A 13456-nucleotide genomic window follows, 5' to 3' on the forward strand; every position below is an offset into this window, starting at 1 on the left:
GAAATATCTTAATCTGAGTCATTCCGAGACTCATGGAAATATCTCAATCCGAGTCATTCCGAGACTCATGGAAATATCTCAATCCGAGTCATTCCGAGACTCATGGAAATATCTCAATCCGAGTCATTCCGATACTCATGGAAATATCTCAATCCGAGTCATTCTGAGACTCATGGAAATATCTCAATCCGAGTCATTCCGATATTCATGGAGATCTCTCAATCCGAGTCATTCCAAGACATGGAAATATCTCATTGTGAGTTATTCCGACTCATGGAAATATCTCAATGTGAATCATTCCGAGACTCATGGAAATATCTCAATGCGGGTCATTCAGATTATCGTGAAAATATCTCAATGTGGTCATTTTGAAACTCATGGAAATATCTCATTCCGAGTCATTCCAAGACTCATGGAAACATCTCAATCCGAGTCATTCCGAGACTGTAATGCACTGAATGAAGAAGGGGAAACCTGAGGTAAGGGGTCGCCTTCGTTCATACCCCTTTATTCTCGTCACAACACACTTTTATGATCTCAAGATTGATTAAGATCTTTACAAATTCGGACTTCAACACATTTTGTAAGAGATGTATTCAACATTGATGCAAATTTAATTGAGAAGGCAGAATATACAAAATATTGCAACGTCATGGAGGGCAAGGAGAAGAACCCCCTTTTGTAGTGTATGTATTTCTAAATGTTACGTCTCCATACGTATTTTATAAATGATGCATATGTGGACCATATATCAATGGAGGACCTGCTTTGTGTCGCGGCCACATGGACAATGAACAGAGTGTAGCGAGTGGAGGCAGTGGTGTATTGTGAGTTGGAGGCAGCGGTGTGTGGCAAGTGGAGGCAGTGGTGAGTGTGTGCAGCTGGCAAGGGTCGAGGATGCAGGCACGGGCGAGGGTGCAGGCACGGGCCATGCTCTATAGCGGTGCTGCCGGCGCAGCTACGATGACTAGGGTTACAATCATCGCCATGTCACCACTCCAACACAGCAAGTCATGGCAGGAATTTGTAATTTGGTCATGGTACCGGCGTTAATTCACCTACTCTTCACGAAGGACACCGTGGGATCATTAATGTCCACCAATGAATGCTGGCAGAGAGGACGGCCGTTTAACGTTCATCCAAGGGATGACACACACATTGATGAATCAGTAGAAGGCTTGTGAAACACTGGGATGACGGTTTATAGCTGGATCTGGATTCGAATAACTAAGTTTATGATGATGAATGAGACAAAACAATGAAAAATAAATAAAACCCGAAAATCGTTTTAATAGTTCAAGTCCCCGAGGATGTGTCAATACGTCATCTTGATTTCCATGTTAGCCTTTTCCATGTTTATAACTTTAACCTATCACTAGACTACGTATACCCTCAAAACCAAGACCCTAATGCGCAGTGTCGTTCTCAACCCCCCCCCCCCCAGTACCATGATAGGTCTTTGTTCACAGTCACTTGGCCCAGAGACCCTAAAGACGATGAGCTGGGGAGATGCAGCAGGTCACACCGCTCACTCCTTGTTACTGCCAGGTCCAACGGTCTGGAGATGATCACACGATAAAGGGACACCGTACTCAGTACTACTCACCCTCCGAGCTGTCCCATTCCGGATTTAATTCCCACTCCAATCAAATCCCATTCAAACGCATCCTGGCGGATTGGCAAGGTGCAATGCCACCAGGTAGCGCCGCATCAGGAAGCACCCTGTCCGAAGGAGATGGTCTAGCCGGCTGTTTGTGGGCCTTAAACATCCATGAGAATAGACCTTTATGACTGTGCTTTGGCATGTCTACAAGACTTAAGGTGAGACTTACTTAAGTCTCACCTTAAGATCATGAACAAGATGTTTCACTTGAAATCCTTGTGGGGCACGAGACACCATTCCGGTGGACCGTCTGGACTCGTCCTTGAGTATCGCCACGATATCAAAGGATCCTTGTGGCAAGGAATACATTTGGAGGATTGCCATTGCCTTTTCCAGGGGTTATCGTTTCCGTGAATTTGGTGAGAGAGCACACAATGGCCTGCTCTTGGTAAAGAGACCATGGAATCTTTGAGGTCCAGCAGATGGGACACCCATTTGAATGTTCCCTCTGATTCATGCGATGCCCTCCATAAGTCGTGTCGGGGATCGAACCCAGACTAGAGAGCTCAAAGGAGTAAGAGCTAATCATACCGTCACATCAAGGTGTCACCTGTGCAATGTTAGCATGAACCTATTACAGAGCTGGACGTTCCACAGGCAGTTGTTGCTGCCTAACCAGAGCACACCATCTTTGGAGGATACGATGAGCTGGCAACCCAGCTGGTCTCATGGAGATATCTCGATCTCCAGAGTACTTCCAGAGGTACTCTTGAAGCCAAGAATCAGAAGGGAACAATTTAGGGATTCCCCATGATGGCACAGGTCCAAAATGGCCTACTTCTTTCGAAAGGGCTGAGGGATGGTGGCCCGACATGAGGAGGATGGCGAACCCCAAGACGCAAGTCGCCCGGTCCGTATGAATACGTAAATAGATAAATAAATGAATAAAAGATGTATCTTTTCTTTGATAAATAATTAAATAAACTTGTACATCAGACAAAAACAAACGTTTTCCTCCTCTTGGACTATTGTGAGCATCTCGTTCTCAGTAGTTTTTGAACGACCTCGTAAACTCTTTTGCTGCTGCCTTCTGAGCACTTTGCTTTTGAGATGTTTGACGTCGCAGACTGAAATCCCACAAATCGATCTATGATCTACTATTCGGTGTCCTCAAAATTTACATCAAGGTACAACGGTGTCTTCCAATCAATGTCCTTGTGCTGTCTAAAGGATGTCCACGACCCCTTGGATGGACAAGCTCGTGCTGAGCCCGGGATGAACGGTTAACGAGGTTCGTATTTGTTGATATTCGAGTCTTTTTTTTTTTTCATGGTTATGATCTAGGAAGTGGAATGTAATTCTGTGGATAGAATATGTTAATAGGATAATTAAAATTAAATTATTTAAATTGATGATTATTACTATTATTATTATTATTATTATTATTATTATTATTATTATTATTATTATTACCTCTGCTACCGAAGGTGAACGGACGTTATGTTTTCACCCCTGTCTGTCTGTGAACAGGATATCTCAAAAAACTATTGGCGGATTTGGACGAAATTTGGTGGAAAGGTTTGGTGCGTGACAAGGACCAAATGATTCGATTTTGGTGAAGATCCGAATCCGGATCCGATAATTTTTTTCAGTGATTCTTCACCATTGAGAGATAGGACCAAAACCACGATACCGTAGAACACGATATCTCAAAAAGTTGTAGACGAGTTATGACAAACCGAGGGGGACAGGATGGTTCGGCTGCAAGAACAAACCGATTCGATTTTGGTTCATGTCCGAATCCATATCCAGCCTATCAGTGGATACAACACGTAACCTGTTCATCCTGATGGAGGCACTCCAGTGAGTGCCATTCCAGTTTCATATGCAGCCTGTGAGTGTTGGTTGCATCATTGCTGCGATTGAAGCTGCACCACTGCCCCTGTTTCCAGGAAGCTGGTACTCATTTTACCAGCCTCAGTCAACCCTACCTGGTGTTATTTGACGGACAACAAGGACTCAAACTCAGGATCCTAAAATCCCAAGCCAGCCACCCTAACCACTAAGCCAACACCAGGCTGGTTGAGGAAGTGATCGAGTCTGGGTGAGTCTCTTCCAACTCAACTCGTCTTGGTTTTGGCGTTTTTGGGGTTTTTTTGTATACCTTGTCGAGGCTCGTGTGAGAGCTAACACACAACGCACAGCAAGGGGGCATGAGACAAGAGGGGAGGGAGTGGGAAGGACAAAACAGTGGGGAACAGAGATATTAGGAGATCTGTGGAAGGGAGAGGGATGGGATGGGGAACATGGGGAATAGAAGATGGACATTACAGGGACTTTCAGGAAGGAAAGCAGGGAATTTGAAGGAGGTGGGCTTGGGTGGATTAACGGAGGTAGAAAAGATCGAGGATTTGGATGGGGGATGATAAGCGGTGGTGGTGAACAGCTGTTTTGAAAGCCTGGAGGGAAGAATGGGATTGAACAGAGTGAGGGAGTTTATTCCAAAGGAGGGAAAAAGAGGAATGAAAGAGTGAAGGTGAGCAGTGATTCGTGGTTTTGGTAGTTTTACCAGAAGGGGGTTGTTGGCGGACCTTGAGTACCCTGTGGAGATGTGGTGGGGACAAATCGCAGAGAGAGCAGGGGGCGAGGCTGGAGAGGAGTCGGTAGAAGACAGAAAGACCATAGACCAACCTGCGGTGAGAGAGTGAGAGACCCAAAGACTCAGCCTCATTGCGGGAGATTCCAATGATCCGAAATGCCTTGGTTTCTACAGCGTGAAGCCGAGAAAGGTGGGAGGCAGGAGCACCAGCCCAGAGGGGAGAGCAGTACTCCATCAGGCTGCGGACAAAAGCTTTGTAAGTGGTCAGGAGCTCAGGTGGGCCGAGGAAGGACTTTGCACGACAGAGGATTCCCAGTCGGCGACTGGCTTTGGAGGCGAGGTTTGAAATGTGGCTTTCCCAGGAAAGGTCATGGCAGATAGTGAGACCCACAAGCTTGAAAGAAAGGACTTCTTCCAGAGGATTGTTGAGAAAGTGGATGGGGGGGGGGTATAAACGATTGTGTGGCGTTGTGTGGGGTTTAATGGATCTCCATTTGGACTTATTTATTTACTTACTTATTTATTACCCCGCGCACGCGAACCGAAAAGCGGGTTTATGCAGTTGGTTCACATTGGCTGCGTCTGTCCCTCCATAAACGTTAGTTGATGATGGAGGAACAGTTTGATTTGAATTAAATATTTTATTTTGAACACGAATCGAAAACCAATCTGTCGTTTAACAGGACTTTGGCTCTGAATTTGTCCCTATCGCAGACGTGCGGAGATGAGCGAGTTCATTTTTTTTTTTCACTGCCTACCTGTCTGGCAGTGAAACAAAACATATAATCATCCCAAACAGGAAACTTCGGCTTTTTTAGGACGTCATAAAGGACACAAATAACTAATGTAACTGTTCGACAAGGTGGTGGAAAAGATGCCGCATCAATGGCGGTAAACCTCAGAATGTTTTTTTTTTTTTTTCTACAATCTTTAAAATATTTATTTCATTTAAATTTAACAGTTTAAACAGTTGGACACAACAAGCAAGGGCATGACCAAACAGAAACTGAGGGGGGGGGAGAGGCAGAGAGAGAGTGAGACACAGAGAGAGAGAGAGAGAGAGAGAGAGAGAGAGAGAGAGAGAGAGAGAGAGAGAGAGAGAGAGAGAGAGAGACAGAGAGAAAGAGAGAAAGAGAGAAAGAGAGACAGAGAGACAGAGAGACAGAGAGACAGAGAGACAGAGAGACAGAGAGACAGAGAGACAGAGAGACAGAGAGACAGAGAGACAGAGAGACAGAGAGACAGAGAGAGAGAGAGAGAGAGAGAGAGAGAGAGAGAGAGAGAGAGAGAGAGAGAGAGAGAGAGAGAGAGAGAGAGAGAGAGAGAGAGAGAGAGAGAGAGAGAGAGAGAGAGAGAGAGACAGAGAGAGAGACAGAGAGAGAGAGAGACAGGCAGAGGGAGAGAGAGAGAGACAGAGACAGACAGAGAGAGAGAGACACAGACAGACAGACAGACAGACAGAGACAGACAGACAGACAGACAGACAGACAGAGAGAGAGAGTGGGGGTGGGGGGGGGAGAGAAGTCTGGGAGGAAACACAGGGACCTTGCTGTAAGTATGAGTGTTCTATTAGGGAAGGTTCATGGGGCCAGAAAATTTCACAGGTTGGGATGGGGGATGCACCGCCTGCAGTTGAGTTTTACCCCGGAGGGAAGAGTAGGCTGGAACAGCCTCAGGAAGGAAGTTCCACAGAGAGGAGAAGAACACAAGAGTTGAAGGGTGCGATGTGCAGCGAACCTGGTTTTGGGAGTTTAACCGGGTGGGGTTTACTGGAAGAACTCGTCCATCTTGGAGGAACTGGAGTGCAGGAGGAGCTCGGACATGGAGGAAGTCAAGGCCAGAGCTAGACTGGAAACCTTCGGTAGAGGTCCAGCTGATGTGGTTTGGCGGCGTTGTTTGCTCCGAGTAAATGTCGAGACTGTGAAGTTTCGTACACTTATAAAAAAGAAAAACTTTCCCAAGTCCAGCTGGAGGAGTCATTCCGAGTCAAAGTGGTCAACCTTAGACTTCGTCAGGATGCTGAGTGACTGCTGTTCCTTCCTCGACAAGGTACCACGAGTTTTACACTTCCACATTATAAGTGGGATAGCCAGCTTTACATGGGTTCATGATCAAGTTGGTGAAAGTGGAATTCACTGCTTATTCAACAAAGGCCAAAATCCAGGAAGGATGGAAACTTTGAGCTACCTCTGGTGATCCAGTACCACCATGTCGATGTACTCCTGCTGAAGCGCGTGGTTTCTGTCTCGTGCATCACGATATTTCCAGAGCATCGGTTTGGCCGAAGCTGTTTCTTTGGCAATGCTTACAATCCTGGTCAGGTCGCCACTCTGACATGGTGAGTAGTTACGCAAGGTACAAACAGTAAATAGAGAGGACATCACATGGTGTTGTGTGACCATATTAGACCTAAATTACACAATGAGTGTCTCTTCTGATGTAAACCATGTTTATTCTGACAAGGCAGCACTTACATTTAATTGACTAGCTCTATATTATGGTCTTGCTCCCTCTCACCTCTCCGTCCAGGTGACAGACGTTCTTCAAGACCTCTTTCCTTGTTATCCTCCCGAAGTTTAAATTCAACAGTAACCTCCATTCTATTAGATACAGTACCCCTCTGTTCCCACATGAGTAACCATCTTCATCAGTTAGTTGTCCCAGTACCCCCTCTTTCCTCACCTGTGTAACCATCTTCATCAGTTAGTTGTCCCAGTACCCCCTCTTTCCTCACCTGTGTAACCATCTTCATCAGTTAGTTGTCCCAGTACCCCCTCTTTCCTCACCTGTGTCACCATCTTCATCAGTCAGTTGTCTCAGTACCCCCCTCTTTCCTCACCCGTGTAACCATCTTCATCAGTCAGTTGTCCTAGTACCCCCTCTTTCCTCACCTGTGTCACCATCTTCATCAGTTAGTTGTCCCAGTACCCCCTCTTTCCTCACCTGTGTCACCATCTTCATCAGTCAGTTGTCCCAGTACCCCCCTCTTTCCTCACCTGTGTCACCATCTTCATCAGTAAGTTGTCCCAGTACCCCCTCTTTCTTCACCTGTGTAACCATCTTCATCAGTCAGCTGTCCCAGTACCCACTCTTTCCTCACCTGTGTAACCATCAGTCAGTTGTCCCAGTACCCCCTCTTTCCTCACCCGTGTAACCATCTTCATCAGTCAGTTGTCCCAGTACCCCCTCTTTCCTCACCTGTGTAACCATCTTCATCAGTCAGTTGTCCCAGTACCCCCTCTTTCCTCACCTGTGTAACCATCTTCATCAGTCAGTTGTCCCAACGTCTTCCCTATAGGATTTCGAATGCACCGCAGACTGCCAATGACGACACCCGCTGAGACCATGGTCCCACCCTTCACTGCAATTTTCCATCTAGAGTGCATCCATTTGTATCGTTCCCTTGCCCCCCCCCCCATTTTTTCCCCCATCTTCTCTGTTAATCCAATGCCTCTTGTCGTTCTGCTCCTCCATGATCCCATAATACTCCTGTATCATGTAAAATATCATGTAAAACGACCCTTTGGAGTCCAGGAGTGGGAGGTTTTGCCAAATCCACTGAGTTTCCCCCCCCCCCCCCCCCGAAATGTGACCTCAGTGCAAGACGTTTTACAAATGGAATCCTCGGTCGGTTCATGCTCACGTGACGAGCATGTCCCATCATGATGGACGCTGCAACTCCCACCTTCCTGATGCATTGCTGGCCTTGAACAACCTTCAGTGACAAGTTGTTTTTGAAAATGATCGACAGCCACCTCCAGCTCGAAGCCACAGCTCTTACAGATAGCGGGGTCGCACCTCTCTCCGCAAATATTGAGCATCCTTTGCAAACTACAGGATGAAAACGTGCGTTTTCTCCATTTCCTGTGGGTCAAACCGTGGGAAATAAGTAAATGAAGGACCTCCAGCATCCTATTACAACACAAACACCAGGCTTTAAACGTCATATCATTTTTGGATGGCGGAGAAGCAAAAGTTCCACCAATTTCACGTACATAATAAATAGATAACTCCATTAAAAGTGATGGAGGGAGAATCTAAATTTTCCTTCCTCATTTTTCCCCTCCATAACAATATAGGAGATTAGGAGAAGGAGTCGCCATTACCTATTACCTCCTGCACTCTCACTCACAGGTAGAATCTGGCAAGCGACTCAGGGCAGCAACATCCACCGTGGGGTCTTTAACGTCCAGTTGGCAACTGATGCTGGAGGACAACGGTCTCTGGCTCAACGTCCCTCAGAACACAGGGCGCTATCATCGATTCAACGCCATGTCTGCAAAACACCAGGACGGGAGTTTGTAGTCGGGTCGGAAATGGAACCCGCACTCGGTGGCTCAAAGGTAAGTGTAACATGTAGGTTATGACTTTCACATGAAAAAAACAAGGACATCATGAGATATCATTGTTACACACTTACGAGTTGCGGTTTACAGATGACGTCACATGTAAACATATAGGAGATGTATTTTATGAGAACATGGTAAAACTGTATGGTGGGCGATCTCATAAAACATGACATGGTACATGTGTTGTACAGATACTTGATTTTCCCCCGGGAGATTTTTTTATTTTATATTGTATACCTTGTCGAGGCTCATGTGAGAGCTAACACACAACGCACACAGCAATGGGGGCATGAGACAAGAGGGGAGGACAAAACGGTGGGGAACAGAGACATTAGGAGATCTGTGGAAGGGAGAGGGATGGGACGGGAAACATGGGGAATTAGAAGATGGACATTGCAGGGACTTTCAGGAAGGAAAGCAGGGAATTTAAAGGAGGTGGGCTTGGGATGAATTATCGGGGGTAGATGTCACATGATCCTCCATTTGATCCCTTCCAGACACGTACATGGACGAGGAGCGTTTCAAATGTTCAACGAACGACTCACGATGATCAAAAACTCCAAGTAAAAGTATAACACGTGTTTGTGTGTGTGTGTGTGTGTGTGTGTGTGTGTGTGTGTGTGTGTGTGTGTGTGTGTGTGTGTGTGTGTGTGTGTGTGTGTGTGTGTGTGTGTGTGCTGTTGTTGGTTGTCATCTCCATATGCAAGTTTCATAAGGTGGAACACTCCCAGGTCTCAAAGTATCCAACTTGGTTTGTATGTGTGTGTGTGTTTGGTGCATGTGCACGTACACATGTGCAGGGGCGGATCCACGATTTTTTGAAAGTGTGGGTGGAGGGGGGGGTGGGTACACAAATCAAGGGAATGTTTGCGTACTCTCCCAGATACTGTGAGCATGAATCCGCGAAGAGTGTGGTCTGGGGTCCGCTTAAGGTCCCTAGACAGTTGGGGATTTTAGATGCTTTCAGGTGCACTCTGAACATCCACTCACCACATTGACTTCCTGTTTGGAGAGCAAACAAAATTACAGATTTCCATTTTATAAAATAGATTTTATTTGCCTTTTAGTTGTTAATTTTGACATGATCGAGTTGGGACCTGTGGTGCGGCTCTGTCAACTTAAAGGGACTCCAATTCCTCAACAATCCTCTTGGACAATCACTCTGACTGATGTTTATATTGTCCAGAGTGGTTGCTTGTTAGCGGTAAGGCACAAAATCAGGTGTGATATGTAAATATGGGGATCACCCAATCAATGGAAAGGGAAAGTGAAAAGTGATCGCCAAGACTGCAACAACTACCGAGGGGTTACGCTGCTCTCAGTGCCGGGCAAGGTCTTTGCTCGGATAATTCTTGATAGGGTTCGTCACCATCTGCTTGAGCACCAGTGTCCAGAGCAGTCAGGCTTTACACCAAAGAGGTCAACGATTGACCGTATCCTTGCTCTTCGGGTCCTCACCGAACACAGATGAGAGTTTCGTCAGGGGCTGCTTGCAGCCTATGTTGATTTCTGTAAAGCGTTCGATTCAGTGAATCGGGATGATATTACTCTAATAAATCAAAGTCCTCTGGAGGATTCTTGGTCTTCGTGGGGTGCCACCAAAACTGATCGATCTGATGTCTGAACTCTACTCTGGTACTGAGAGTGCTGTGAAATGTGGTGGTACCATCTCTGACTTATTTCCAGTTGTTACTGGAGTTCGTCAGGGGTGTGTACTGGCCCCCACACTTTTCAGCACTTGTATGGACTGGATTCTGGGGAGGATGTCGGAGAGATCAAGCTGCGTGCATCGTTTGGGAATGTCAAGATCTCGGACCTTGATTTCGCAGATGATGCAGTCATCTTTGCTGAGACTTTAGATATCCTTTTGGGGGCCCTCGAGGTGCTGAATGAGGAGTCGGAGCCACTGGGATTACGGGTTTCTTGGGTCAAAACTAAGATCCAGGCTTTCAATGACATCTTGGATGCTGCTGTCCTGTCTGTGTCTGTTTGTGATGAGGATGTTGAGGTCTTGGAGAGATCCACTTACCTTGGCAGTGATATTCATGTCTCTGCTGGCTGTGAGTCAGAGGTCAATAGACGTCTGGGTCGGGCATGGGAAGTCATGGATTCACAGGATCATGGGGTGTGGCGCTGCCGGTACCTGTGTGGGAGGACGAAAGTCCGAGTCTTCAGGTCCTTGGTGCTTCCAGTCTTGCTCTGTGGATGCGAGACTTGGACCCTGACCAAGGATCTGAGACGGAGACTTAACGCCTTTGGTACCGGGTCTCTTCGGAGAATCCTTGGCTCTTGCTGGTCGGATTTTGTGTCCAACGAGCGGTTGTTGAGAGAGACTCGGATGAGATTTGTTACCTGCATAGTCCGTGAGCGTCAGTTGCAGCTGTATGGATGTGTGGCTCGTTTTCCTGACGCTGATCCTGCTCACCAGATTCTCTCAGCGAGGGAGTCTCATGAGTGGAGGAGGCCAGTGGGCCGACCACGTGCCTCGTGGTTGCAGCAGGTTGATCGGCATCTCAAGGAGATGGGGATGGGCCAGGCATCTGCCTGGGGGATGGCCAGACGGAGGCCCCTGGAGTACCGGTGGAAAGTGGACGCAGCGACACGCTGTTCTGGCACATGCTCCCATACCTGACCTGACCTGACCCAATCAATGACCTTTCCAACCCTGATTTCTTCCTTTGATTCGTCCTCCCTTCTGGACTTGATGATGACGAATTTTCCCCCAAATGTGATCCATGAGTCTCCTGTCCCTCTTCTGCCCCAATAGTTTCATCTGTTCATGTGCTTGTGAGAGTCAACATCTCTCTGGCGAGGGTCAGAGTGCCGAAGAGACTGGCAGTTCACCCAAGCTGACTGGCAGGGACTGTAAGCTGCCCTCTCATGTCAAGACAGGTCCTTCAGTTCCACCTCCTGATATTACTACTTCCTGAGAATCCTTCCACACAAGCTTGCTTTCCCTGATGTCCACATCTATCTCATCTCATCTGCAGTTATCATACCTATCCTCTCACCACTTGTACACAGAATCCTGTGGTGAGGCAATTGCTTTCAAACAACGAGCCTTCTCTTCCTGGAAGGCAAATCCAACCAAAGGCAACCTCAGATCATTCCACAAAGTCCAGAGCAAGTCTGTCTCCATTCTACGGAAAGTCAGAGAGTAACATCTTGGCAACCTTAAGGCTGAACTGTCAAACCTGCACCCTCCTCTAAAACCTGGTGGCTCCTTGTTATGTCAGTCTCTGGTGTATGCCCCCACCCCAACTCCCCCACCCTCCATCCCTTCCCTCACTTCAAAAGGCATCACCAGCTGCTTGTGAGAAGGCTGAGTGCCTCAATTCTGTGTTTGCTTCCAAATATTGTGTCCCCAACCCCTCACTCTCTGTACCCATCCATCCCAGTCACACCCAACTGTTTTGCACATCAGAAGGTGGACAAGTTTCTGACAACAATCGACTCTAACTCTGCTACTGGACCGGACAGCGTCAGCTCACGAGTCCCACAAACCTGTTCTGCTGCTCTTGCACATCCTCTCTCTGCCCTTTTCACCCTGTCATTTGCCCTTGGTCATCTTCCATGTGCTTGGAAATCTGCCAACATCGCAGCATTACATTAAAAAGGTGCAAAAAACTGATTCCCTCAACCACAAACCAATCAGCTTGCTTCCAATCATCAGCAAGGTTATGGAATCCATAATTGCAAGTGATATGAAATCCTTCATTTTCTTCTGCTTCGACTCACCCAACAATACATAGAGGGCCTCAATGTCAGACATGTGATCAGGGTGGTCTTGCCAGACATATCTCGAGCTTTTGATAAATCTGCATCCTGCCTTACTCTCCAAGCACTACCTATGGCATCCAAGCTCAACTCCACACATGGCTTCCTGACTTCCTCTACTCTCGTAGCCATGTTTCTCTCATGGAATCCTTTCATCCCTGCAGTGTTCTGGGCCCAGTCCTATTCCTGATCTTCATTAGTAATCTCTCTGACTGGAAAATCCCCTTTATCTATTTGCTGATGACTCTAATGTCTACTGTGACATTCCTCATACAGACAGGCTGCAGCCTTTTCCATCATTTCAGACCTTGGCAAAATCACCAGCTGGTCAAACACTTGGAATATGTCTTTTAACCTTGAAAAATCTCACACTCTCACCATTTCTCTCCCCAAAAGGACCATCTGGCACAACCTCCCTTCTGCTTTCTTATCAACCCTGTTGGGGAAGTTCAGTCACTCAAACTCCTGGGTCAGTCATGAATTTTATTTGGCAAACCACCTTTCAAAGTTGGCTTCCAAAGCCAGCCGACAACTGAGCATCCTTCATCATACAAGGTGTTTCATTGGCCAATCTACAAAGGCTTCATTCACAGAACTGCTCTCCCCTTTGGGTAAAGTCTCATGTCTTGCCCTTGTTGATCCCATGGAATGCAAGGCCCTCAAAATCATTGGGATCTCCCATGACGAAGGACCAGGTGGGGTTGACACTGCCTGTCATCCTTCAGAGGTTGGAAAAATGAGTGCCAGCATGCTGGTTTCCTGTGTCGGAGTGGCGACCCGTCCAGGATTGTGCCCAATAGCCAAGGAGACTGCTTTGGCAGCACCAACGCTCTGAACAGAGTATGGTCCCAATGGATGGATGGATGGTCGCCATGGGTCTGGAACTGTGAACCAGAATAGCATTACGTTCCTTTACTTTGCAAGAAGTCATGGACTTAGTGTGGCTGGCTCATGGTTTCAGTGCCCACAGGCTCATCGCTGGACTTGGTATTCCAACGCTGGTGGTGTGGCAAATGAGATTGACCATGTCCTCGTTGATGGTCACTGGAGGATGATTCAGAGCTGCAGGGTCAACCGGAGTGCTCAGTTCCTCAAGACCAACCACAGGCTTGTTGTAGCAACTCTGAA

The 13456-nt window shown here is 47.1% G+C and overlaps 1 protein-coding gene and 1 long non-coding RNA gene across 3 annotated transcripts in view; one reads left to right on the forward strand and one right to left on the reverse strand.

Moving 5' to 3' along the window:
* Positions 1–13456, forward strand: part of LOC147009178 (uncharacterized) — a 68223-nt gene that overhangs the window by 33962 nt on the left and 20805 nt on the right. The gene's annotated exons all lie outside the window — the stretch shown is intronic.
* Positions 5964–13456, reverse strand: part of LOC147009179 (uncharacterized) — a 52468-nt gene continuing 44975 nt past the window's right edge. For both annotated transcript variants that reach the window (XR_015053013.1, XR_015053012.1), the window contains exons 4-5: positions 8335–8478; positions 5964–8066 (exon numbers count right to left, since the gene is read on the reverse strand). This is a non-coding gene — a long non-coding RNA (uncharacterized LOC147009179). The remainder of the gene's footprint in view (positions 8067–8334; positions 8479–13456) is intronic.

The sequence above is a fragment of the Eptatretus burgeri genome, chromosome 17, assembly GCF_056783735.1.
Source record: "Eptatretus burgeri isolate ZD-2024b chromosome 17, Ebu_testis_v1, whole genome shotgun sequence".
NCBI lineage: Eukaryota > Metazoa > Chordata > Myxini > Myxiniformes > Myxinidae > Eptatretus > Eptatretus burgeri.